Source organism: Platichthys flesus, chromosome 10 (genome assembly GCF_949316205.1).
Source record: "Platichthys flesus chromosome 10, fPlaFle2.1, whole genome shotgun sequence".
Taxonomy (NCBI): Eukaryota; Metazoa; Chordata; class Actinopteri; order Pleuronectiformes; family Pleuronectidae; genus Platichthys; species Platichthys flesus.
In genome coordinates, this window is record NC_084954.1 from 24,386,321 (window position 1) to 24,407,986 (window position 21,666).

General features: G+C 43.8%; 24 non-coding genes across 24 annotated transcripts; all 24 read right to left on the reverse strand.

The window, feature by feature from the left end:
- Nucleotides 1-284: 284 nt before the first annotated feature.
- LOC133963407 (U5 spliceosomal RNA) lies at nucleotides 285-397 on the reverse strand. Its single transcript, XR_009922909.1, has one exon. It is a non-coding gene; the product is annotated as a U5 spliceosomal RNA (small nuclear RNA).
- A 513-nt stretch (nucleotides 398-910) lies between these two features.
- On the reverse strand, nucleotides 911-1,102 carry LOC133962619 (U2 spliceosomal RNA). Its single transcript, XR_009922201.1, has one exon. It is a non-coding gene; the product is annotated as a U2 spliceosomal RNA (small nuclear RNA).
- A 177-nt stretch (nucleotides 1,103-1,279) lies between these two features.
- LOC133963408 (U5 spliceosomal RNA) lies at nucleotides 1,280-1,392 on the reverse strand. The gene has a single exon (XR_009922910.1). It is a non-coding gene; the product is annotated as a U5 spliceosomal RNA (small nuclear RNA).
- Nucleotides 1,393-1,905: 513 nt separating this feature from the next.
- Nucleotides 1,906-2,097, reverse strand: LOC133962621 (U2 spliceosomal RNA). Its single transcript, XR_009922202.1, has one exon. It is a non-coding gene; the product is annotated as a U2 spliceosomal RNA (small nuclear RNA).
- A 177-nt stretch (nucleotides 2,098-2,274) lies between these two features.
- On the reverse strand, nucleotides 2,275-2,387 carry LOC133963409 (U5 spliceosomal RNA). Its single transcript, XR_009922911.1, has one exon. It is a non-coding gene; the product is annotated as a U5 spliceosomal RNA (small nuclear RNA).
- A 513-nt stretch (nucleotides 2,388-2,900) lies between these two features.
- LOC133962858 (U2 spliceosomal RNA) lies at nucleotides 2,901-3,092 on the reverse strand. Its single transcript, XR_009922426.1, has one exon. It is a non-coding gene; the product is annotated as a U2 spliceosomal RNA (small nuclear RNA).
- A 180-nt stretch (nucleotides 3,093-3,272) lies between these two features.
- LOC133963410 (U5 spliceosomal RNA) lies at nucleotides 3,273-3,385 on the reverse strand. Its single transcript, XR_009922912.1, has one exon. It is a non-coding gene; the product is annotated as a U5 spliceosomal RNA (small nuclear RNA).
- A 513-nt stretch (nucleotides 3,386-3,898) lies between these two features.
- LOC133962910 (U2 spliceosomal RNA) lies at nucleotides 3,899-4,090 on the reverse strand. Its single transcript, XR_009922475.1, has one exon. It is a non-coding gene; the product is annotated as a U2 spliceosomal RNA (small nuclear RNA).
- Nucleotides 4,091-4,270: 180 nt separating this feature from the next.
- LOC133963411 (U5 spliceosomal RNA) lies at nucleotides 4,271-4,383 on the reverse strand. The gene has a single exon (XR_009922913.1). It is a non-coding gene; the product is annotated as a U5 spliceosomal RNA (small nuclear RNA).
- Nucleotides 4,384-4,896: 513 nt separating this feature from the next.
- LOC133962622 (U2 spliceosomal RNA) lies at nucleotides 4,897-5,088 on the reverse strand. Its single transcript, XR_009922203.1, has one exon. It is a non-coding gene; the product is annotated as a U2 spliceosomal RNA (small nuclear RNA).
- A 177-nt stretch (nucleotides 5,089-5,265) lies between these two features.
- On the reverse strand, nucleotides 5,266-5,378 carry LOC133963413 (U5 spliceosomal RNA). Its single transcript, XR_009922915.1, has one exon. It is a non-coding gene; the product is annotated as a U5 spliceosomal RNA (small nuclear RNA).
- Nucleotides 5,379-5,891: 513 nt separating this feature from the next.
- Nucleotides 5,892-6,081, reverse strand: LOC133963085 (U2 spliceosomal RNA). Its single transcript, XR_009922619.1, has one exon. It is a non-coding gene; the product is annotated as a U2 spliceosomal RNA (small nuclear RNA).
- A 5,084-nt stretch (nucleotides 6,082-11,165) lies between these two features.
- Nucleotides 11,166-11,278, reverse strand: LOC133963414 (U5 spliceosomal RNA). Its single transcript, XR_009922916.1, has one exon. It is a non-coding gene; the product is annotated as a U5 spliceosomal RNA (small nuclear RNA).
- A 513-nt stretch (nucleotides 11,279-11,791) lies between these two features.
- LOC133964205 (U2 spliceosomal RNA) lies at nucleotides 11,792-11,983 on the reverse strand. The gene has a single exon (XR_009923672.1). It is a non-coding gene; the product is annotated as a U2 spliceosomal RNA (small nuclear RNA).
- Nucleotides 11,984-12,160: 177 nt separating this feature from the next.
- Nucleotides 12,161-12,273, reverse strand: LOC133963751 (U5 spliceosomal RNA). The gene has a single exon (XR_009923236.1). It is a non-coding gene; the product is annotated as a U5 spliceosomal RNA (small nuclear RNA).
- Nucleotides 12,274-12,786: 513 nt separating this feature from the next.
- On the reverse strand, nucleotides 12,787-12,978 carry LOC133962859 (U2 spliceosomal RNA). Its single transcript, XR_009922427.1, has one exon. It is a non-coding gene; the product is annotated as a U2 spliceosomal RNA (small nuclear RNA).
- Nucleotides 12,979-13,158: 180 nt separating this feature from the next.
- On the reverse strand, nucleotides 13,159-13,271 carry LOC133963415 (U5 spliceosomal RNA). The gene has a single exon (XR_009922917.1). It is a non-coding gene; the product is annotated as a U5 spliceosomal RNA (small nuclear RNA).
- A 513-nt stretch (nucleotides 13,272-13,784) lies between these two features.
- Nucleotides 13,785-13,976, reverse strand: LOC133962815 (U2 spliceosomal RNA). The gene has a single exon (XR_009922385.1). It is a non-coding gene; the product is annotated as a U2 spliceosomal RNA (small nuclear RNA).
- A 180-nt stretch (nucleotides 13,977-14,156) lies between these two features.
- Nucleotides 14,157-14,269, reverse strand: LOC133963416 (U5 spliceosomal RNA). Its single transcript, XR_009922918.1, has one exon. It is a non-coding gene; the product is annotated as a U5 spliceosomal RNA (small nuclear RNA).
- Nucleotides 14,270-14,782: 513 nt separating this feature from the next.
- LOC133962713 (U2 spliceosomal RNA) lies at nucleotides 14,783-14,974 on the reverse strand. Its single transcript, XR_009922289.1, has one exon. It is a non-coding gene; the product is annotated as a U2 spliceosomal RNA (small nuclear RNA).
- A 180-nt stretch (nucleotides 14,975-15,154) lies between these two features.
- LOC133963417 (U5 spliceosomal RNA) lies at nucleotides 15,155-15,267 on the reverse strand. The gene has a single exon (XR_009922919.1). It is a non-coding gene; the product is annotated as a U5 spliceosomal RNA (small nuclear RNA).
- Nucleotides 15,268-15,780: 513 nt separating this feature from the next.
- LOC133962623 (U2 spliceosomal RNA) lies at nucleotides 15,781-15,972 on the reverse strand. The gene has a single exon (XR_009922204.1). It is a non-coding gene; the product is annotated as a U2 spliceosomal RNA (small nuclear RNA).
- Nucleotides 15,973-16,149: 177 nt separating this feature from the next.
- LOC133963418 (U5 spliceosomal RNA) lies at nucleotides 16,150-16,262 on the reverse strand. The gene has a single exon (XR_009922920.1). It is a non-coding gene; the product is annotated as a U5 spliceosomal RNA (small nuclear RNA).
- A 513-nt stretch (nucleotides 16,263-16,775) lies between these two features.
- LOC133963087 (U2 spliceosomal RNA) lies at nucleotides 16,776-16,966 on the reverse strand. Its single transcript, XR_009922621.1, has one exon. It is a non-coding gene; the product is annotated as a U2 spliceosomal RNA (small nuclear RNA).
- Nucleotides 16,967-21,666: the final 4,700 nt, after the last annotated feature.

The window sequence follows — 21,666 nt, forward strand, 5'->3', positions numbered from 1 at the left end:
CCTTGGAGGCCGTTGGGGCCATCTTTTTGTCAGCTGTGTTCCTTCTTCGTCCAACTCTGTCGCCGTTTCTCCACTTGATCTTAGCCAAAAGGCCGAGAAGCGATAATCCACAAGTGTTGGATGTCCAAGCTAACCTCTTGGCACAAATCTCCCTTGCTGTGGTACCCCGTTTGTAGGTGTGCATAACAATGGCTGCTGTTCATCACCTCCGCCCAAGCTCTCCTTTGTGGACACTTGATTTCTGACCTAGACAGCTCTTTGACTTTTCACAATTTCATAAGGCTCAGCCATACAGCAAAGCCTGCCAAAAATAGATTCAACTCATGTTTGTTCCTCTCCACGGAAGTCTTTAGTAAAAGGCGAAAGACTTGTGCGTTATGAAGAGAAACCAGAGTCAGCATGGCCCTCTGCTCGAGAACAGCGGTGGAGCCTCTCGGTCACAGTCACCACCTTCGCGGTGGGCCTCTCTTTGCTTTCCGCATGTCAGATTCTAGTATACAACATTCCCACCACGCCCCCATCTGCCAACACAAATTATACAAGGCTTTATTTGCTCCTGCCCTGACTAGTGATTGGCTTTTAAGCCTTTTTAAGCGATACATCCCTGAACCACTTACATTGGGTCCAAAAGCGGACTCTGCTTTCTCACCAAGTCTCCCAGGAGATGTTGAGTGAAAACACGTTTCAGTTTTTGACAAATGCTTCTGATTCTATTTGGAATCTAGTTGATGCTCATTGTGACCCCGTGCAGAGTCATGCATAATCACTTCACAAGGCAGTGAGTCATAAGAGCAGTTTTGCACACTTGTCAAACTCTGCCAGGCCATTCCCTCAGTTTCATTGACCCAGTGTAGAATTCACCTTGAAACCTCCACAATTGTTTGAGTGTTTGCTTTTCTACAAGGTAAGAACAGAGTGCACCGTTCCCAGCGGCACTGCAATGCTAGGTCGATGCGTGGAGAGAAGGGAGCAAGCTCCAAATTTCTGCTCCTCTTGCCAAAAATCTGCTTAATATGTAGTCCTCATATAGAGGACATATCAGATATTAAACTGATAAGAACAGATACTACACTTGATCTTAGCCAAAAGGCTGAGAAGCGATAATCCACAAGTGTTGGATGTCCAAGCTAACCTCTTGGCACAAATCTCCCTTGCTGTGGTACCCCGTTTGTAGGTGTGCATAACAATGGCTGCTCATCACCTCCGCCCAAGCTCTCCTTTGTGGACACCTGATTGCTGACCTAGACAGCTCTTTGACTTTTCACAATTTCATAAGGCTCAGCCATACAGCAAAGCCTGCCAAAAATAGATTCAACTCATGTTTGTTCCTCTCCACGGAAGTCTTTAGTAAAAGGCGAAAGACTTGTGCGTTATGAAGAGAAACCAGAGTCAGCATGGCCCTCTGCTCGAGAGCAGCGGTGGAGCCTCTCGGTCACAGTCACCACCTTCGCGGTGGGCCTCTCTTTGCTTTCCGCATGTCAGATTCTATTATACAACATTCCCACCACGCCCCCATCTGCCAACACAAATTATACAAGGCTTTATTTGCTCCTGCCCTGACTAATGATTGGCTTTTAAGCCTTTTTAAGCAATACATCCCTGAACCACTTACATTGGGTCCAAAAGCGGACTCTGCTTTCTCACCAAGTCTCCCAGGAGATGTTGAGTGAAAACACGTTTCAGTTTTTGACAAATGCTTCTGATTCTATTTGGAATCCAGTTGATGCTCATTGTGACCCCGTGCAGATTCATGCATAATCGCTTCACAAGGCAGTGAGTCATCAGAGCAGTTTTGCACACTTGTCAAACTCTGCCAGGCCATTCCCTCAGTTTCATTGACCCAGTGTAGAATTCACCTTGAAACCTCCACAATTGTTTGAGTGTTTGCTTTTCTACAAGGTAAGAACAGAGTGCACCGTTCCCAGCGGCACTGCAATGCTAGGTCGATGCGTGGAGAGAAGGGAGCAAGCTCCAAATTTCTGCTCCTCTTGCCAAAAATCTGCTTAATATGTAGTCCTCATATAGAGGACATATCAGATATTAAACTGATAAGAACAGATACTACACTTGATCTTAGCCAAAAGGCTGAGAAGCGATAATCCACAAGTGTTGGATGTCCAAGCTAACCTCTTGGCACAAATCTCCCTTGCTGTGGTACCCCGTTTGTAGGTGTGCATAACAATGGCTGCTCATCACCTCCGCCCAAGCTCTCCTTTGTGGACACCTGATTGCTGACCTAGACAGCTCTTTGACTTTTCACAATTTCATAAGGCTCAGCCATACAGCAAAGCCTGCCAAAAATAGATTCAACTCATGTTTGTTCCTCTCCACGGAAGTCTTTAGTAAAAGGCGAAAGACTTGTGCGTTATGAAGAGAAACCAGAGTCAGCATGGCCCTCTGCTCGAGAGCAGCGGTGGAGCCTCTCGGTCACAGTCACCACCTTCGCGGTGGGCCTCTCTTTGCTTTCCGCATGTCAGATTCTATTATACAACATTCCCACCACGCCCCCATCTGCCAACACAAATTATACAAGGCTTTATTTGCTCCTGCCCTGACTAATGATTGGCTTTTAAGCCTTTTTAAGCAATACATCCCTGAACCACTTACATTGGGTCCAAAAGCGGACTCTGCTTTCTCACCAAGTCTCCCAGGAGATGTTGAGTGAAAACACGTTTCAGTTTTTGACAAATGCTTCTGATTCTATTTGGAATCCAGTTGATGCTCATTGTGACCCCGTGCAGATTCATGCATAATCGCTTCACAAGGCAGTGAGTCATCAGAGCAGTTTTGCACACTTGTCAAACTCTGCCAGGCCATTCCCTCAGTTTCATTGACCCAGTGTAGAATTCACCTTGAAACCTCCACAATTGTTTGAGTGATTGCTTTTCTACAAGGTAAGAACAGAGTGCACCGTTCCCAGCGGCACTGCAATGCTAGGTCGATGCGTGGAGAGAAGGGAGAAAGCTCCAAATTTCTGCTCCTCTTGCCAAAAATCTGCTTAATATGTAGTCCTCATATAGAGGACATATCAGATATTAAACTGATAAGAACAGATACTACACTTGATCTTAGCCAAAAGGCCGAGAAGCGATAATCCACAAGTGTTGGATGTCCAAGCTAACCTCTTGGCACAAATCTCCCTTGCTGTGGTACCCCGTTTGTAGGTGTGCACAACAATGGCTGCTGCTCATCACCTCCGCCCAAGCTCTCCTTTGTGGACACTTGATTTCTGACCTAGACAGCTCTTTGACTTTTTACAATTTCATAAGGCTCAGCCATACAGCAAAGCCTGCCAAAAATAGATTCAACTCATGTTTGTTCCTCTCCACGGAAGTCTTTAGTAAAAGGCGAAAGACTTGTGCGTTATGAAGAGAAACCAGAGTCAGCATGGCCCTCTGCTCGAGAGCAGCGGTGGAGCCTCTCGGTCACAGTCACCACCTTCGCGGTGGGCCTCTCTTTGCTTTCCGCATGTCAGATTCTAGTATACAACATTCCCACCACGCCCCCATCTGCCAACACAAATTATACAAGGCTTTATTTGCTCCTGCCCTGACTAGTGATTGGCTTTTAAGCCTTTTTAAGCGATACATCCCTGAACCACTTACATTGGGTCCAAAAGCGGACTCTGCTTTCTAACCAAGTCTCCCAGGAGATGTTGAGTGAATAAACGTTTCAGTTTTTAACAAACGCTTCTGATTCTATTTGGAATCTAGTTGATGCTTATTGTGACCCCGTGCAGAGTCATGCATGATCGCTTTACAAGGCAGTGAGTCATCAGAGCAGTTTTGCACACTTGTCAAAGTCTGCCAGGCCATTCCCTCAGTTTCATTGACCCAGCGTCGAATTCACCTTGAAACCTCCACAATTGTTTGAGTGTTTGCTTTTCTACAAGGTAAGAACAGAGTGCACCGTTCCCAGCGGCACTGCAATGCTAGGTCGATGCGTGGAGAGAAGGGAGCAAGCTCCAAATTTCTGCTCCTCTTGCCAAATACCTGCTTAATATGTAGTCCTCATATAGAGGACATATCAGATATTAAACTGATAAGAACAGATACTTCACTTGATCTTAGCCAAAAGGCCGAGAAGCGATAATCCACAAGTGTTGGATGTCCACGCTAACCTCTTGGCACAAATTTCCCTTGCTGTGGTACCCCGTTTGTAGGTGTGCATAACAATGGCTGCTGTTCATCACCTCCGCCCAAGCTCTCCTTTGTGGACACTTGATTTCTGACCTAGACAGCTCTTTGACTTTTCACAATTTCATAAGGCTCAGCCATACAGCAAAGCCTGCCAAAAATAGATTCAACTCATGTTTGTTCCTCTCCACGGAAGTCTTTAGTAAAAGGCGAAAGACTTGTGCGTTATGAAGAGAAACCAGAGTCAGCATGGCCCTCTGCTCGAGAACAGCGGTGGAGCCTCTCGGTCACAGTCACCACCTTCGCGGTGGGCCTCTCTTTGCTTTCCGCATGTCAGATTCTAGTATACAACATTCCCACCACGCCCCCATCTGCCAACACAAATTATACAAGGCTTTATTTGCTCCTGCCCTGACTAGTGATTGGCTTTTAAGCCTTTTTAAGCGATACATCCCTGAACCACTTACATTGGGTCCAAAAGCGGACTCTGCTTTCTCACCAAGTCTCCCAGGAGATGTTGAGTGAAAACACGTTTCAGTTTTTGACAAATGCTTCTGATTCTATTTGGAATCCAGTTGATGCTCATTGTGACCCCGTGCAGAGTCATGCATAATCACTTCACAAGGCAGTGAGTCATAAGAGCAGTTTTGCACACTTGTCAAACTCTGCCAGGCCATTCCCTCAGTTTCATTGACCCAGTGTAGAATTCACCTTGAAACCTCCACAATTGTTTGAGTGTTTGCTTTTCTACAAGGTAAGAACAGAGTGCACCGTTCCCAGCGGCACTGCAATGCTAGGTCGATGCGTGGAGAGAAGGGAGCAAGCTCCAAATTTCTGCTCCTCTTGCCAAAAATCTGCTTAATATGTAGTCCTCATATAGAGGACATATCAGATATTAAACTGATAAGAACAGATACTACACTTGATCTTAGCCAAAAGGCTGAGAAGCGATAATCCACAAGTGTTGGATGTCCAAGCTAACCTCTTGGCACAAATCTCCCTTGCTGTGGTACCCCGTTTGTAGGTGTGTATAACAATGGCTGCTCATCACCTCCGCCCAAGCTCTCCTTTGTGGACACCTGATTGCTGACCTAGACAGCTCTTTGACTTTTCACAATTTCATAAGGCTCAGCCATACAGCAAAGCCTGCCAAAAATAGATTCAACTCATGTTTGTTCCTCTCCACGGAAGTCTTTAGTAAAAGGCGAAAGACTTGTGCGTTATGAAGAGAAACCAGAGTCAGCATGGCCCTCTGCTCGAGAGCAGCGGTGGAGCCTCTCGGTCACAGTCACCACCTTCGCGGTGGGCCTCTCTTTGCTTTCCGCATGTCAGATTCTATTATACAACATTCCCACCACGCCCCCATCTGCCAACACAAATTATACAAGGCTTTATTTGATCCTGCCCTGACTAATGATTGGCTTTTAAGCCTTTTTAAGCAATACATCCCTGAACCACTTACATTGGGTCCAAAAGCGGACTCTGCTTTCTCACCAAGTCTCCCAGGAGATGTTGAGTGAAAACACGTTTCAGTTTTTGACAAATGCTTCTGATTCTATTTGGAATCCAGTTGATGCTCATTGTGACCCCGTGCAGATTCATGCATAATCGCTTCACAAGGCAGTGAGTCATCAGAGCAGTTTTGCACACTTGTCAAACTCTGCCAGGCCATTCCCTCAGTTTCATTGACCCAGTGTAGAATTCACCTTGAAACCTCCACAATTGTTTGAGTGATTGCTTTTCTACAAGGTAAGAACAGAGTGCACCGTTCCCAGCGGCACTGCAATGCTAGGTCGATGCGTGGAGAGAAGGGAGAAAGCTCCAAATTTCTGCTCCTCTTGCCAAAAATCTGCTTAATATGTAGTCCTCATATAGAGGACATATCAGATATTAAACTGATAAGAACAGATTTTTTTTTTTTTTTTTTTTTTTTTTTGGAATTTTTTTTTATTTAATTCACTCATGAGCAGTACAATACTTTACATTACAAAGATCATCATCTCTCCACATCTTAAGACCTCCAGAATTCTATCGGACTAAAAGAAAATAAGAGGAGGTACAATAAAAGACTCTTTCATGAGTTCAGTCTACAGATTGTCAAAAATAATTTTCCATCGATCTTTAATTGAGTCGATGCCCCATTTGCTCGCCTCCAATTTAAGTTTTCGCCGCATAATGTCTTCAATACTGTGTGTAGTGTTTTCTATCGACCACTTTTCCGTCTCATTTATTATACTACCTCTTACCTCCCATAACTTAGCCTTCACAATTGATGTAAGTTCTAAGGCTTTGCACACACCTTTGTCCCCCTCTAAACTAAAATCCATGAACAGAACTTTTTCCCAATTCACCTCTTTTAGAAACCCGAATCTTTGGCCCAATTTCTTCCACAATTGTTTTGCAAAAGGACATTCAAATAATGCATGTTCCACGGTTTCTACCCCATTGCATCCACGTCTTGGGCATATCCTATTTAATGTTAAATCATGATTAAATAGAGTATTCCTCACAGGTAATTTCCTATGAAGCACCAACCAATTAAAATCTCTTAATCTGTTTTCTAGACTCTTGCATTGGGTTCTTCTCCACACGTCACTATGAACATGCAAACCATCTTTAGGGTCAAACTTAGCAATCAACGTTTCATACAGCTTTTTGTGATTAACTACTGAATCTCTTTTCCAACACTCCTTGTATTTCTTTGCCCAACTTATCATTTTTTTATAATGATCTGGCATGACCTCTGCTTTCGGAAAACTGTTTTCCCATTTCGCCACAAGAGGTCTCAGATGGATAGAGAGCCAGAATTTAATCAATGGTTGGCATTTGTGTTCAGGTGGGTTTAACATTATTCTACATGTATTTGAAAAAAACAAAACTTTGAACTTCAAACCTAAATTTGGCATGTCCCTACCACCTCTTTCGACCGGCTGATACATTGTAGCTCTTTTAATGTATTCATACCCTCCCCATATGAACTGAAACAGAGATTTTTGAAGTTTTAAACAAACTAAAGCCGGCATGGGGAAAATATAAGCCACATGAAGTAATGTCGGCAATAAATCAGATTTAATAACCAAAATCTTACCACTAATGGACAGCCTTCTTAATTTCCACATATTTAGTTTCTTCAGCACTTTTCCCAATTTTGTCTCCCAATTAGTTTCTCCATCATTGTTATTTCCAAAGGATATTCCCAGTAAAGTCATTGGCCCCGCACACAGAGAGAACCCTAAAGGGTTATCAACTCTGTCCTTCCACTTTCCAAAGTATTTGATTTGGGATTTTTCTGTATTGACTCTAGAACCAGAAGCAACTGAGAATGTGTCGATGACCTGCATAGCTTCGCGCAGACAGAAATCATCTTTTAAATACAGTACAGTGTCATCTGCATACTGGGATATGGTCAAGGATTCACCACCAGGCAGCTGTATACCCTTGATGTTAACATTTTTCCTGATTGCACATGCCAGCGTTTCAATGAATAGCACATACAAGGGGGCTGATGCTGGACATCCCTGTCTGACCCCTCTGGTTTGTTTAAAGAATTCACCAAGGTTGCCATTAACATTAACACTGCTTCCGACTTCTGTGTGTAAAATCCTCAACCAACTCCTGAATCTAGCACCGAAGCCAAATTTCTTTAGTGTCCTAAACAAAAAATTGTGATCAACTCTGTCAAAGGCTTTTTCCTGGTCAAGACTGAGGACAATTAGTGGTATATTTCTGTCCTGAGAATAAGATAGTATATCTCTATGCATTTGTAAATTCCAGTTTAGTTGCCTGCCAGGTACTGCACATGTCTGATCTGAGCCGATGATTAAGGGTAGAGCTGACACCAAACGGTTTGTCAAAACCTTACTAAAAATCTTATAATCTGTACAAAGCATTGTTAGAGGCCTGTAGTTTGATATTTTGTTGACAACTCTAACAGCCATGACCCAATGTCTTCCCAAAATATTATATAAAATTCTTTTGTGATCCCATCTATTCCTGGCACCTTGCCCTTTTTCAAAGACATGGTTGCCCTCAGGATTTCTTCTAAAGTAAAATCTTTATCTAGCTCTGTTCTCAGATCTTCAGGTATGAATCTGTCTATATTGTCTAACAATGTTGCACCTTTCATGTAGTCAACCTTTTCTGCTTTAAAAAACGTAGAAAAATGATTAGAGATAACTTGAGCAATCCCATCAGGATCGTTAATCTCCTCACCTGTTTCATTTAAAACGGAAACTATGCTCCTCCTCTTTGCCTGTGCTTTGGACTGTCTAAAGAAGTAGGGAGAACACTTTTCGTCACTCTCCCACTTCTCTCTAAGACACCGGAATTTATAGGCCTCTGCTCTGTTGTGAAAAAATAACCTCTGTTTATCTTGCAAATGTTTCAGCAAGTCCTTATCAATTTGTCCACCTGCATTTCTCTGTTCCATTAATTTATTTATGGCTTTTTGCAGTCGGTAGTATAATTTAAATTCCTCTTTCCTTGATTCTTTTGAGTAATTCTGTGTGTAGTATCTAATACGCAGCTTTGTGCTTTCCCACCATTCACAGACATTTTCATAAAATACTCTCATATGAAAGCAATCTTTTAGAAAACACTTTAATGCTACCCTAAACTGCTGGAGCTCTAGAATATTGTTGTTTAATTTCCAATACCCTTTACCATTTTTGATCATCATTGAGGTTAGTTTTACTGAGAGCATGTTGTGATCTGTGTAAAAAACTGGTGATACTTTCGCCCCTGTCACCTGAAATTCTACCGGACAAAATATATAGTCTATCCTACTCTTCGCCCCTCTACTATTTGACCATGTGAAGCCAAGATCGTCTGGGTTAGCTTTTTTATATGAATCCACCAAATTATACTTTGTAACAATATTTATTAAACTGGCCTCGGCCTTGCTGCCCTCACTTTGGGAATTGAAGTCTCCTCCAATTACCACATGGCGGTTGGTCATGAAAGCAGTGTCAAGACTAAGAAAAAGCTCCCTTCTCTCCTTTGGAGAAGAGTGGGCATATATGTTAATAACTCTTAACCCCTTTCCCTTCCAGTCAATATCTGTTACCAAAACCCTCCCCTGTACCGCTGAAAAACTGCCAACCACTTGGACTTCATTATTCCCACATAGTGTTCCCACCCCAGATGAATGGACCCCCCCAATGCTCCACCTAGATTCACCTTTGGTCCACTCTTTTGAGAATAGGTTCACGTCGTCTTCATTTTTCAAGTGGACCTCTTGCAAAAGGCATAAAGAAAAGTTGATTGAACATAAATGAGAAAAGACCACTTCCCTTTTGGCCTTGTTCCTCAAACCTCTAACATTTATGGAAACTATATGTAATGAGGACATTCTGGTAAATGAGGAATGAGACAAAAAACAAAACAAACAAACAAACCATCAAAGACGAGACACTGTGTTTTCTCTAATTTTCAACTTCACAGTCAAATTCAATGCCTTCCCTATGTGTCTTTTCCTCGGGCACCGCGTGCCCTGAGTTGGGGGTATTACCCTCTGGAAGCAATGAGCATTGCTCTGAAACCAAATCCCTGTCAGAGTTGTTCGGAGCCAGGGACTCCACCAGGACACACCCGGACGGGGGCATGCTGCCGTCAGAGTCTGTCACCTCAGTCTGCACTGGAATTTGTCCATGTTCTCCACCCTCCAGCCCATCCACCCTGGCAGCAGCCTTCACATCCTGATCGCTGTTCACCTGCAGCCCCTCCATCTCCCCTTCCTCCTGCGACTCCTCCACAACCTCAGAAAGAACACTGAACACGCTATCCACTCCCAGGGGCACAGCGCTTGTCTCGATCCTCCTTTTTTTCCCCTTGCCTCCCCTGCTTTCCACTGTGGTCCACTCAGGAACAGGTTGGCTCTCCTCTGAGGTTGTAGTCTCCTCCCCCTTCTTCTTCTCTGGGGGAGGTGCTCGTTCAGGTGGATCAACCACATTTGCCTCAATCTCATTGTCCACAAACATTTGATCAATTACCTCGTTAATTGCTCTCAGGGAGGAGGCATCAGGATCTTCGCACATTGGTCGCCTTACAATGCTTGCATAGGAGGAGCGGACCTCAGGGCAGTGCTTAAATAAATGTCCTTCAGACCCACAAAGATTGCATTTTCTGGAACGGTCACAAGTCCCCATTTTGTGTCCTAGACCCTTGCAATTTCTGCACCTCACCTGCGTGCAGGATTCTGCCGTGTGACCAAAGTCTGTGCATTTTCTGCAGTAAATAGGCTGGCCCGAGTAGTACAGATATCCTCTATTTGTGCCTATGGTGAAGGAGGCAGGGGGGTGGTGGTAGCCATCGTGACCATCTGGGTCATCCTTCAGCCGCACACGACATTGTCTTTTTCCAGTCCAAACGTCAAGAGAGTCCCTGATTTCCCTCATGCTCGAAATCACTGTCACATGCTTAGAAAGGAAGTATCTGGTTGCTTCTTCAGTTACCCAGGGATTATAGTTATGAATTGTGATAACACGCTCACCAGTTCGGCAAAGGCTTTGAATCTGGTACTCCCTCAGTGGTCCATCAGCCAAACGATCAGCCAACCTTTTCGTTTCCTCCATCTTGGTGAGATTATAGAACGTAACATCAAAAAAACGGTCGGTGGCATTTCTCTGCAAGCAGAGGAGGTCATCTATCTTGAGGGACAAGGCTCCAAAAAGAATATTAACTCCAAATTCTCTCCTATCCAAAAAAACTTCAGTACTCTTCCAAATGAATCTCAAAGTATTTTTCAGCACGGGAAGTCCCTGCTGTGAAACTGTTGCTGACGTCATTATGACAATCCACGTCCGCAAACCCTTCTCACCTGGCTAGATCTTAGCCAAAAGGCCGAGAAGCGATAATCCACATTTGTTGGATGTCCAAGCTAACCTCTTGGCACAAATCTCCCTTGCTGTGGTACCCCGTTTGTAGGTGTGCATAACAATGGCTGCTCATCACCTCCGCCCAAGCTCTCCTTTGTGGACACCTGATTGCTGACCTAGACAGCTCTTTGACTTTTCACAATTTCATAAGGCTCAGCCATACAGCAAAGCCTGCCAAAAATAGATTCAACTCATGTTTGTTCCTCTCCACGGAAGTCTTTAGTAAAAGGCGAAAGACTTGTGCGTTATGAAGAGAAACCAGAGTCAGCATGGCCCTCTGCTCGAGAGCAGCGGTGGAGCCTCTCGGTCACTGTCACCACCTTCGCGGTGGGCCTCTCTTTGCTTTCCGCATGTCAGATCTTAGTATACAACATTCCCACCACGCCCCCATCTGCCAACACAAATTATACAAGGCTTTATTTGCTCCTGCCCTGACTAGTGATTGGCTTTTAAGCCTTTTTAAGCGATACATCCCTGAACCACTTACATTGGGTCCAAAAGCGGACTCTGCTTTCTCACCAAGTCTCCCAGGAGATGTTGAGTGAAAACACGTTTCAGTTTTTGACAAATGCTTCTGATTCTATTTGGAATCCAGTTGATGCTCATTGTGACCCCGTGCAGAGTCATGCATAATCACTTCACAAGGCAGTGAGTCATAAGAGCAGTTTTGCACACTTGTCAAACTCTGCCAGGCCATTCCCTCAGTTTCATTGACCCAGTGTAGAATTCACCTTGAAACCTCCACAATTGTTTGAGTGTTTGCTTTTCTACAAGGTAAGAACAGAGTGCACCGTTCCCAGCGGCACTGCAATGCTAGGTCGATGCGTGGAGAGAAGGGAGCAAGCTCCAAATTTCTGCTCCTCTTGCCAAAAATCTGCTTAATATGTAGTCCTCATATAGAGGACATATCAGATATTAAACTGATAAGAACAGATACTACACTTGATCTTAGCCAAAAGGCCGAGAAGCGATAATCCACAAGTGTTGGATGTCCAATCTAACCTCTTGGCACAAATCTCCCTTGCTGTGGTACCCCGTTTGTAGGTGTGCATAACAGTGGCTGCTCATCACCTCCGCCCAAGCTCTCCTTTGTGGACACCTGATTGCTGACCTAGACAGCTCTTTGACTTTTCACAATTTCATAAGGCTCAGCCATACAGCAAAGCCTGCCAAAAATAGATTCAACTCATGTTTGTTCCTCTCCACGGAAGTCTTTAGTAAAAGGCGAAAGACTTGTGCATTATGAAGAGAAACCAGAGTCAGCATGGCCCTCTGCTCGAGAGCAGCGGTGGAGCCTCTCGGTCACAGTCACCACCTTCGCGGTGGGCCTCTCTTTGCTTTCCGCATGTCAGATTCTAGTATACAACATTCCCACCACGCCCCCATCTGCCAACACAAATTATACAAGGCTTTATTTGCTCCTGCCCTGACTAATGATTGGCTTTTAAGCCTTTTTAAGCAATACATCCCTGAACCACTTACATTGGGTCCAAAAGCGGACTCTGCTTTCTCACCAAGTCTCCCAGGAGATGTTGAGTGAAAACACGTTTCAGTTTTTGACAAATGCTTCTGATTCTATTTGGAATCCAGTTGATGCTCATTGTGACCCCGTGCAGATTCATGCATAATCGCTTCACAAGGCAGTGAGTCATCAGAGCAGTTTTGCACACTTGTCAAACTCTGCCAGGCCATTCCCTCAGTTTCATTGACCCAGTGTAGAATTCACCTTGAAACCTCCACAATTGTTTGAGTGATTGCTTTTCTACAAGGTAAGAACAGAGTGCACCGTTCCCAGCGGCACTGCAATGCTAGGTCGATGCGTGGAGAGAAGGGAGAAAGCTCCAAATTTCTGCTCCTCTTGCCAAAAATCTGCTTAATATGTAGTCCTCATATAGAGGACATATCAGATATTAAACTGATAAGAACAGATACTACACTTGATCTTAGCCAAAAGGCCGAGAAGCGATAATCCACAAGTGTTGGATGTCCAAACTAACCTCTTGGCACAAATCTCCCTTGCTGTGGTACCCCGTTTGTAGGTGTGCACAACAATGGCTGCTGCTCATCACCTCCGCCCAAGCTCTCCTTTGTGGACACTTGATTTCTGACCTAGACAGCTCTTTGACTTTTTACAATTTCATAAGGCTCAGCCATACAGCAAAGCCTGCCAAAAATAGATTCAACTCATGTTTGTTCCTCTCCACGGAAGTCTTTAGTAAAAGGCGAAAGACTTGTGCGTTATGAAGAGAAACCAGAGTCAGCATGGCCCTCTGCTCGAGAGCAGCGGTGGAGCCTCTCGGTCACAGTCACCACCTTCGCGGTGGGCCTCTCTTTGCTTTCCGCATGTCAGATTCTAGTATACAACATTCCCACCACGCCCCCATCTGCCAACACAAATTATACAAGGCTTTATTTGCTCCTGCCCTGACTAGTGATTGGCTTTTAAGCCTTTTTAAGCGATACATCCCTGAACCACTTACATTGGGTCCAAAAGCGGACTCTGCTTTCTAACCAAGTCTCCCAGGAGATGTTGAGTGAATAAACGTTTCAGTTTTTAACAAACGCTTCTGATTCTATTTGGAATCTAGTTGATGCTTATTGTGACCCCGTGCAGAGTCATGCATGATCGCTTTACAAGGCAGTGAGTCATCAGAGCAGTTTTGCACACTTGTCAAAGTCTGCCAGGCCATTCCCTCAGTTTCATTGACCCAGTGTCGAATTCACCTTGAAACCTCCACAATTGTTTGAGTGTTTGCTTTTCTACAAGGTAAGAACAGAGTGCACCGTTCCCAGCGGCACTGCAATGCTAGGTCGATGCGTGGAGAGAAGGGAGCAAGCTCCAAATTTCTGCTCCTCTTGCCAAATACCTGCTTAATATGTAGTCCTCATATAGAGGACATATCAGATATTAAACTGATAAGAACAGATACTACACTTGATCTTAGCCAAAAGGCCGAGAAGCGATAATCCACAAGTGTTGGATGTCCACGCTAACCTCTTGGCACAAATTTCCCTTGCTGTGGTACCCCGTTTGTAGGTGTGCATAACAATGGCTGCTGTTCATCACCTCCGCCCAAGCTCTCCTTTGTGGACACTTGATTTCTGACCTAGACAGCTCTTTGACTTTTCACAATTTCATAAGGCTCAGCCATACAGCAAAGCCTGCCAAAAATAGATTCAACTCATGTTTGTTCCTCTCCACGGAAGTCTTTAGTAAAAGGCGAAAGACTTGTGCGTTATGAAGAGAAACCAGAGTCAGCATGGCCCTCTGCTCGAGAACAGCGGTGGAGCCTCTCGGTCACAGTCACCACCTTCGCGGTGGGCCTCTCTTTGCTTTCCGCATGTCAGATTCTAGTATACAACATTCCCACCACGCCCCCATCTGCCAACACAAATTATACAAGGCTTTATTTGCTCCTGCCCTGACTAGTGATTGGCTTTTAAGCCTTTTTAAGCGATACATCCCTGAACCACTTACATTGGGTCCAAAAGCGGACTCTGCTTTCTCACCAAGTCTCCCAGGAGATGTTGAGTGAAAACACGTTTCAGTTTTTGACAAATGCTTCTGATTCTATTTGGAATCCAGTTGATGCTCATTGTGACCCCGTGCAGAGTCATGCATAATCACTTCACAAGGCAGTGAGTCATAAGAGCAGTTTTGCACACTTGTCAAACTCTGCCAGGCCATTCCCTCAGTTTCATTGACCCAGTGTAGAATTCACCTTGAAACCTCCACAATTGTTTGAGTGTTTGCTTTTCTACAAGGTAAGAACAGAGTGCACCGTTCCCAGCGGCACTGCAATGCTAGGTCGATGCGTGGAGAGAAGGGAGCAAGCTCCAAATTTCTGCTCCTCTTGCCAAATATCTGCTTAATATGTAGTCCTCATATAGAGGACATATCAGATATTAAACTGATAAGAACAGATACTACACTTGATCTTAGCCAAAAGGCCGAGAAGCGATAATCCACAAGTGTTGGATGTCCACGCTAACCTCTTGGCACAAATTTCCCTTGCTGTGGTACCCCGTTTGTAGGTGTGCATAACAATGGCTGCTGTTCATCACCTCCGCCCAAGCTCTCCTTTGTGGACACTTGATTTCTGACCTAGACAGCTCTTTGACTTTTCACAATTTCATAAGGCTCAGCCATACAGCAAAGCCTGCCAAAAATAGATTCAACTCATGTTTGTTCCTCTCCACGGAAGTCTTTAGTAAAAGGCGAAAGACTTGTGCGTTATGAAGAGAAACCAGAGTCAGCATGGCCCTCTGCTCGAGAACAGCGGTGGAGCCTCTCGGTCACAGTCACCACCTTCGCGGTGGGCCTCTCTTTGCTTTCCGCATGTCAGATTCTAGTATACAACATTCCCACCACGCCCCCATCTGCCAACACAAATTATACAAGGCTTTATTTGCTCCTGCCCTGACTAGTGATTGGCTTTTAAGCCTTTTTAAGCGATACATCCCTGAACCACTTACATTGGGTCCAAAAGCGGACTCTGCTTTCTCACCAAGTCTCCCAGGAGATGTTGAGTGAAAACACGTTTCAGTTTTTGACAAATGCTTCTGATTCTATTTGGAATCCAGTTGATGCTCATTGTGACCCCGTGCAGAGTCATGCATAATCACTTCACAAGGCAGTGAGTCATAAGAGCAGTTTTGCACACTTGTCAAACTCTGCCAGGCCATTCCCTCAGTTTCATTGACCCAGTGTAGAATTCACCTTGAAACCTCCACAATTGTTTGAGTGTTTGCTTTTCTACAAGGTAAGAACAGAGTGCACCGTTCCCAGCGGCACTGCAATGCTAGGTCGATGCGTGGAGAGAAGGGAGCAAGCTCCAAATTTCTGCTCCTCTTGCCAAAAATCTGCTTAATATGTAGTCCTCATATAGAGGACATATCAGATATTAAACTGATAAGAACAGATACTACACTTGATCTTAGCCAAAAGGCTGAGAAGCGATAATCCACAAGTGTTGGATGTCCAAGCTAACCTCTTGGCACAAATCTCCCTTGCTGTGGTACCCCGTTTGTAGGTGTGTATAACAATGGCTGCTCATCACCTCCGCCCAAGCTCTCCTTTGTGGACACCTGATTGCTGACCTAGACAGCTCTTTGACTTTTCACAATTTCATAAGGCTCAGCCATACAGCAAAGCCTGCCAAAAATAGATTCAACTCATGTTTGTTCCTCTCCACGGAAGTCTTTAGTAAAAGGCGAAAGACTTGTGCGTTATGAAGAGAAACCAGAGTCAGCATGGCCCTCTGCTCGAGAGCAGCGGTGGAGCCTCTCGGTCACAGTCACCACCTTCGCGGTGGGCCTCTCTTTGCTTTCCGCATGTCAGATTCTATTATACAACATTCCCACCACGCCCCCATCTGCCAACACAAATTATACAAGGCTTTATTTGCTCCTGCCCTGACTAATGATTGGCTTTTAAGCCTTTTTAAGCAATACATCCCTGAACCACTTACATTGGGTCCAAAAGCGGACTCTGCTTTCTCACCAAGTCTCCCAGGAGATGTTGAGTGAAAACACGTTTCAGTTTTTGACAAATGCTTCTGATTCTATTTGGAATCCAGTTGATGCTCATTGTGACCCCGTGCAGATTCATGCATAATCGCTTCACAAGGCAGTGAGTCATCAGAGCAGTTTTGCACACTTGTCAAACTCTGCCAGGCCATTCCCTCAGTTTCATTGACCCAGTGTAGAATTCACCTTGAAACCTCCACAATTGTTTGAGTGATTGCTTTTCTACAAGGTAAGAACAGAGTGCACCGTTCCCAGCGGCACTGCAATGCTAGGTCGATGCGTGGAGAGAAGGGAGAAAGCTCCAAATTTCTGCTCCTCTTGCCAAAAATCTGCTTAATATGTAGTCCTCATATAGAGGACATATCAGATATTAAACTGATAAGAACAGATTTTTTTTTTTTTTTTTTTTTTTTTTTTGGAATTTTTTTTTATTTAATTCACTCATGAGCAGTACAATACTTTACATTACAAAGATCATCATCTCTCCACATCTTAAGACCTCCAGAATTCTATCGGACTAAAAGAAAATAAGAGGAGGTACAATAAAAGACTCTTTCATGAGTTCAGTCTACAGATTGTCAAAAATAATTTTCCATCGATCTTTAATTGAGTCGATGCCCCATTTGCTCGCCTCCAATTTAAGTTTTCGCCGCATAATGTCTTCAATACTGTGTGTAGTGTTTTCTATCGACCACTTTTCCGTCTCATTTATTATACTACCTCTTACCTCCCATAACTTAGCCTTCACAATTGATGTAAGTTCTAAGGCTTTGCACACACCTTTGTCCCCCTCTAAACTAAAATCCATGAACAGAACTTTTTCCCAATTCACCTCTTTTAGAAACCCGAATCTTTGGCCCAATTTCTTCCACAATTGTTTTGCAAAAGGACATTCAAATAATGCATGTTCCACGGTTTCTACCCCATTGCATCCACGTCTTGGGCATATCCTATTTAATGTTAAATCATGATTAAATAGAGTATTCCTCACAGGTAATTTCCTATGAAGCACCAACCAATTAAAATCTCTTAATCTGTTTTCTAGACTCTTGCATTGGGTTCTTCTCCACACGTCACTATGAACATGCAAACCATCTTTAGGGTCAAACTTAGCAATCAACGTTTCATACAGCTTTTTGTGATTAACTACTGAATCTCTTTTCCAACACTCCTTGTATTTCTTTGCCCAACTTATCAGTTTTTTATAATGATCTGGCATGACCTCTGCTTTCGGAAAACTGTTTTCCCATTTCGCCACAAGAGGTCTCAGATGGATAGAGAGCCAGAATTTAATCAATGGTTGGCATTTGTGTTCAGGTGGGTTTAACATTATTCTACATGTATTTGAAAAAAACAAAACTTTGAACTTCAAACCTAAATTTGGCATGTCCCTACCACCTCTTTCGACCGGCTGATACATTGTAGCTCTTTTAATGTATTCATACCCTCCCCATATGAACTGAAACAGAGATTTTTGAAGTTTTAAACAAACTAAAGCCGGCATGGGGAAAATATAAGCCACATGAAGTAATGTCGGCAATAAATCAGATTTAATAACCAAAATCTTACCACTAATGGACAGCCTTCTTAATTTCCACATATTTAGTTTTTTCAGCACTTTTCCCAATTTTGTCTCCCAATTAGTTTCTCCATCATTGTTATTTCCAAAGGATATTCCCAGTAAAGTCATTGGCCCCGCACACAGAGAGAACCCTAAAGGGTTATCAACTCTGTCCTTCCACTTTCCAAAGTATTTGATTTGGGATTTTCCTGTATTGACTCTAGAACCAGAAGCAACTGAGAATGTGTCGATGACCTGCATAGCTTCGCGCAGACAGAAATCATCTTTTAAATACAGTACAGTGTCATCTGCATACTGGGATATGGTCAAGGATTCACCACCAGGCAGCTGTATACCCTTGATGTTAACATTTTTCCTGATTGCACATGCCAGCGTTTCAATGAATAGCACATACAAGGGGGCTGATGCTGGACATCCCTGTCTGACCCCTCTGGTTTGTTTAAAGAATTCACCAAGGTTGCCATTAACATTAACACTGCTTCCGACTTCTGTGTGTAAAATCCTCAACCAACTCCTGAATCTAGCACCGAAGCCAAATTTCTTTAGTGTCCTAAACAAAAAATTGTGATCAACTCTGTCAAAGGCTTTTTCCTGGTCAAGACTGAGGACAATTAGTGGTATATTTCTGTCCTGAGAATAAGATAGTATATCTCTATGCATTTGTAAATTCCAGTTTAGTTGCCTGCCAGGTACTGCACATGTCTGATCTGAGCCGATGATTAAGGGTAGAGCTGACACCAAACGGTTTGTCAAAACCTTACTAAAAATCTTATAATCTGTACAAAGCATTGTTAGAGGCCTGTAGTTTGATATTTTGTTGACAACTCTAACAGCCATGACCCAATGTCTTCCCAAAATATTATATAAAATTCTTTTGTGATCCCATCTATTCCTGGCACCTTGCCCTTTTTCAAAGACATGGTTGCCCTCAGGATTTCTTCTAAAGTAAAATCTTTATCTAGCTCTGTTCTCAGATCTTCAGGTATGAATCTGTCTATATTGTCTAACAATGTTGCACCTTTCATGTAGTCAACCTTTTCTGCTTTAAAAAACGTAGAAAAATGATTAGAGATAACTTGAGCAATCCCATCAGGATCGTTAATCTCCTCACCTGTTTCATTTAAAACGGAAACTATGCTCCTCCTCTTTGCCTGTGCTTTGGACTGTCTAAAGAAGTAGGGAGAACACTTTTCGTCACTCTCCCACTTCTCTCTAAGACACCGGAATTTATAGGCCTCTGCTCTGTTGTGAAAAAATAACCTCTGTTTATCTTGCAAATGTTTCAGCAAGTCCTTATCAATTTGTCCACCTGCATTTCTCTGTTCCATTAATTTATTTATGGCTTTTTGCAGTCGGTAGTATAATTTAAATTCCTCTTTCCTTGATTCTTTTGAGTAATTCTGTGTGTAGTATCTAATACGCAGCTTTGTGCTTTCCCACCATTCACAGACATTTTCATAAAATACTCTCATATGAAAGCAATCTTTTAGAAAACACTTTAATGCTACCCTAAACTGCTGGAGCTCTAGAATATTGTTGTTTAATTTCCAATACCCTTTACCATTTTTGATCATCATTGAGGTTAGTTTTACTGAGAGCATGTTGTGATCTGTGTAAAAAACTGGTGATACTTTCGCCCCTGTCACCTGAAATTCTACCGGACAAAATATATAGTCTATCCTACTCTTCGCCCCTCTACTATTTGACCATGTGAAGCCAAGATCGTCTGGGTTAGCTTTTTTATATGAATCCACCAAATTATACTTTGTAACAATATTTATTAAACTGGCCTCGGCCTTGCTGCCCTCACTTTGGGAATTGAAGTCTCCTCCAATTACCACATGGCGGTTGGTCATGAAAGCAGTGTCAAGACTAAGAAAAAGCTCCCTTCTCTCCTTTGGAGAAGAGTGGGCATATATGTTAATAACTCTTAACCCCTTTCCCTTCCAGTCAATATCTGTTACCAAAACCCTCCCCTGTACCGCTGAAAAACTGCCAACCACTTGGACTTCATTATTCCCACATAGTGTTCCCACCCCAGATGAATGGACCCCCCCAATGCTCCACCTAGATTCACCTTTGGTCCACTCTTTTGAGAATAGGTTCACGTCGTCTTCATTTTTCAAGTGGACCTCTTGCAAAAGGCATAAAGAAAAGTTGATTGAACATAAATGAGAAAAGACCACTTCCCTTTTGGCCTTGTTCCTCAAACCTCTAACATTTATGGAAACTATATGTAATGAGGACATTCTGGTAAATGAGGAATGAGACAAAAAACAAAACAAACAAACAAACCATCAAAGACGAGACACTGTGTTTTCTCTAATTTTCAACTTCACAGTCAAATTCAATGCCTTCCCTATGTGTCTTTTCCTCGGGCACCGCGTGCCCTGAGTTGGGGGTATTACCCTCTGGAAGCAATGAGCATTGCTCTGAAACCAAATCCCTGTCAGAGTTGTTCGGAGCCAGGGACTCCACCAGGACACACCCGGACGGGGGCATGCTGCCGTCAGAGTCTGTCACCTCAGTCTGCACTGGAATTTGTCCATGTTCTCCACCCTCCAGCCCATCCACCCTGGCAGCAGCCTTCACATCCTGATCGCTGTTCACCTGCAGCCCCTCCATCTCCCCTTCCTCCTGCGACTCCTCCACAACCTCAGAAAGAACACTGAACACGCTATCCACTCCCAGGGGCACAGCGCTTGTCTCGATCCTCCTTTTTTTCCCCTTGCCTCCCCTGCTTTCCACTGTGGTCCACTCAGGAACAGGTTGGCTCTCCTCTGAGGTTGTAGTCTCCTCCCCCTTCTTCTTCTCTGGGGGAGGTGCTCGTTCAGGTGGATCAACCACATTTGCCTCAATCTCATTGTCCACAAACATTTGATCAATTACCTCGTTAATTGCTCTCAGGGAGGAGGCATCAGGATCTTCGCACATTGGTCGCCTTACAATGCTTGCATAGGAGGAGCGGACCTCAGGGCAGTGCTTAAATAAATGTCCTTCAGACCCACAAAGATTGCATTTTCTGGAACGGTCACAAGTCCCCATTTTGTGTCCTAGACCCTTGCAATTTCTGCACCTCACCTGCGTGCAGGATTCTGCCGTGTGACCAAAGTCTGTGCATTTTCTGCAGTAAATAGGCTGGCCCGAGTAGTACAGATATCCTCTATTTGTGCCTATGGTGAAGGAGGCAGGGGGGTGGTGGTAGCCATCGTGACCATCTGGGTCATCCTTCAGCCGCACACGACATTGTCTTTTTCCAGTCCAAACGTCAAGAGAGTCCCTGATTTCCCTCATGCTCGAAATCACTGTCACATGCTTAGAAAGGAAGTATCTGGTTGCTTCTTCAGTTACCCAGGGATTATAGTTATGAATTGTGATAACACGCTCACCAGTTCGGCAAAGGCTTTGAATCTGGTACTCCCTCAGTGGTCCATCAGCCAAACGATCAGCCAACCTTTTCGTTTCCTCCATCTTGGTGAGATTATAGAACGTAACATCAAAAAAACGGTCGGTGGCATTTCTCTGCAAGCAGAGGAGGTCATCT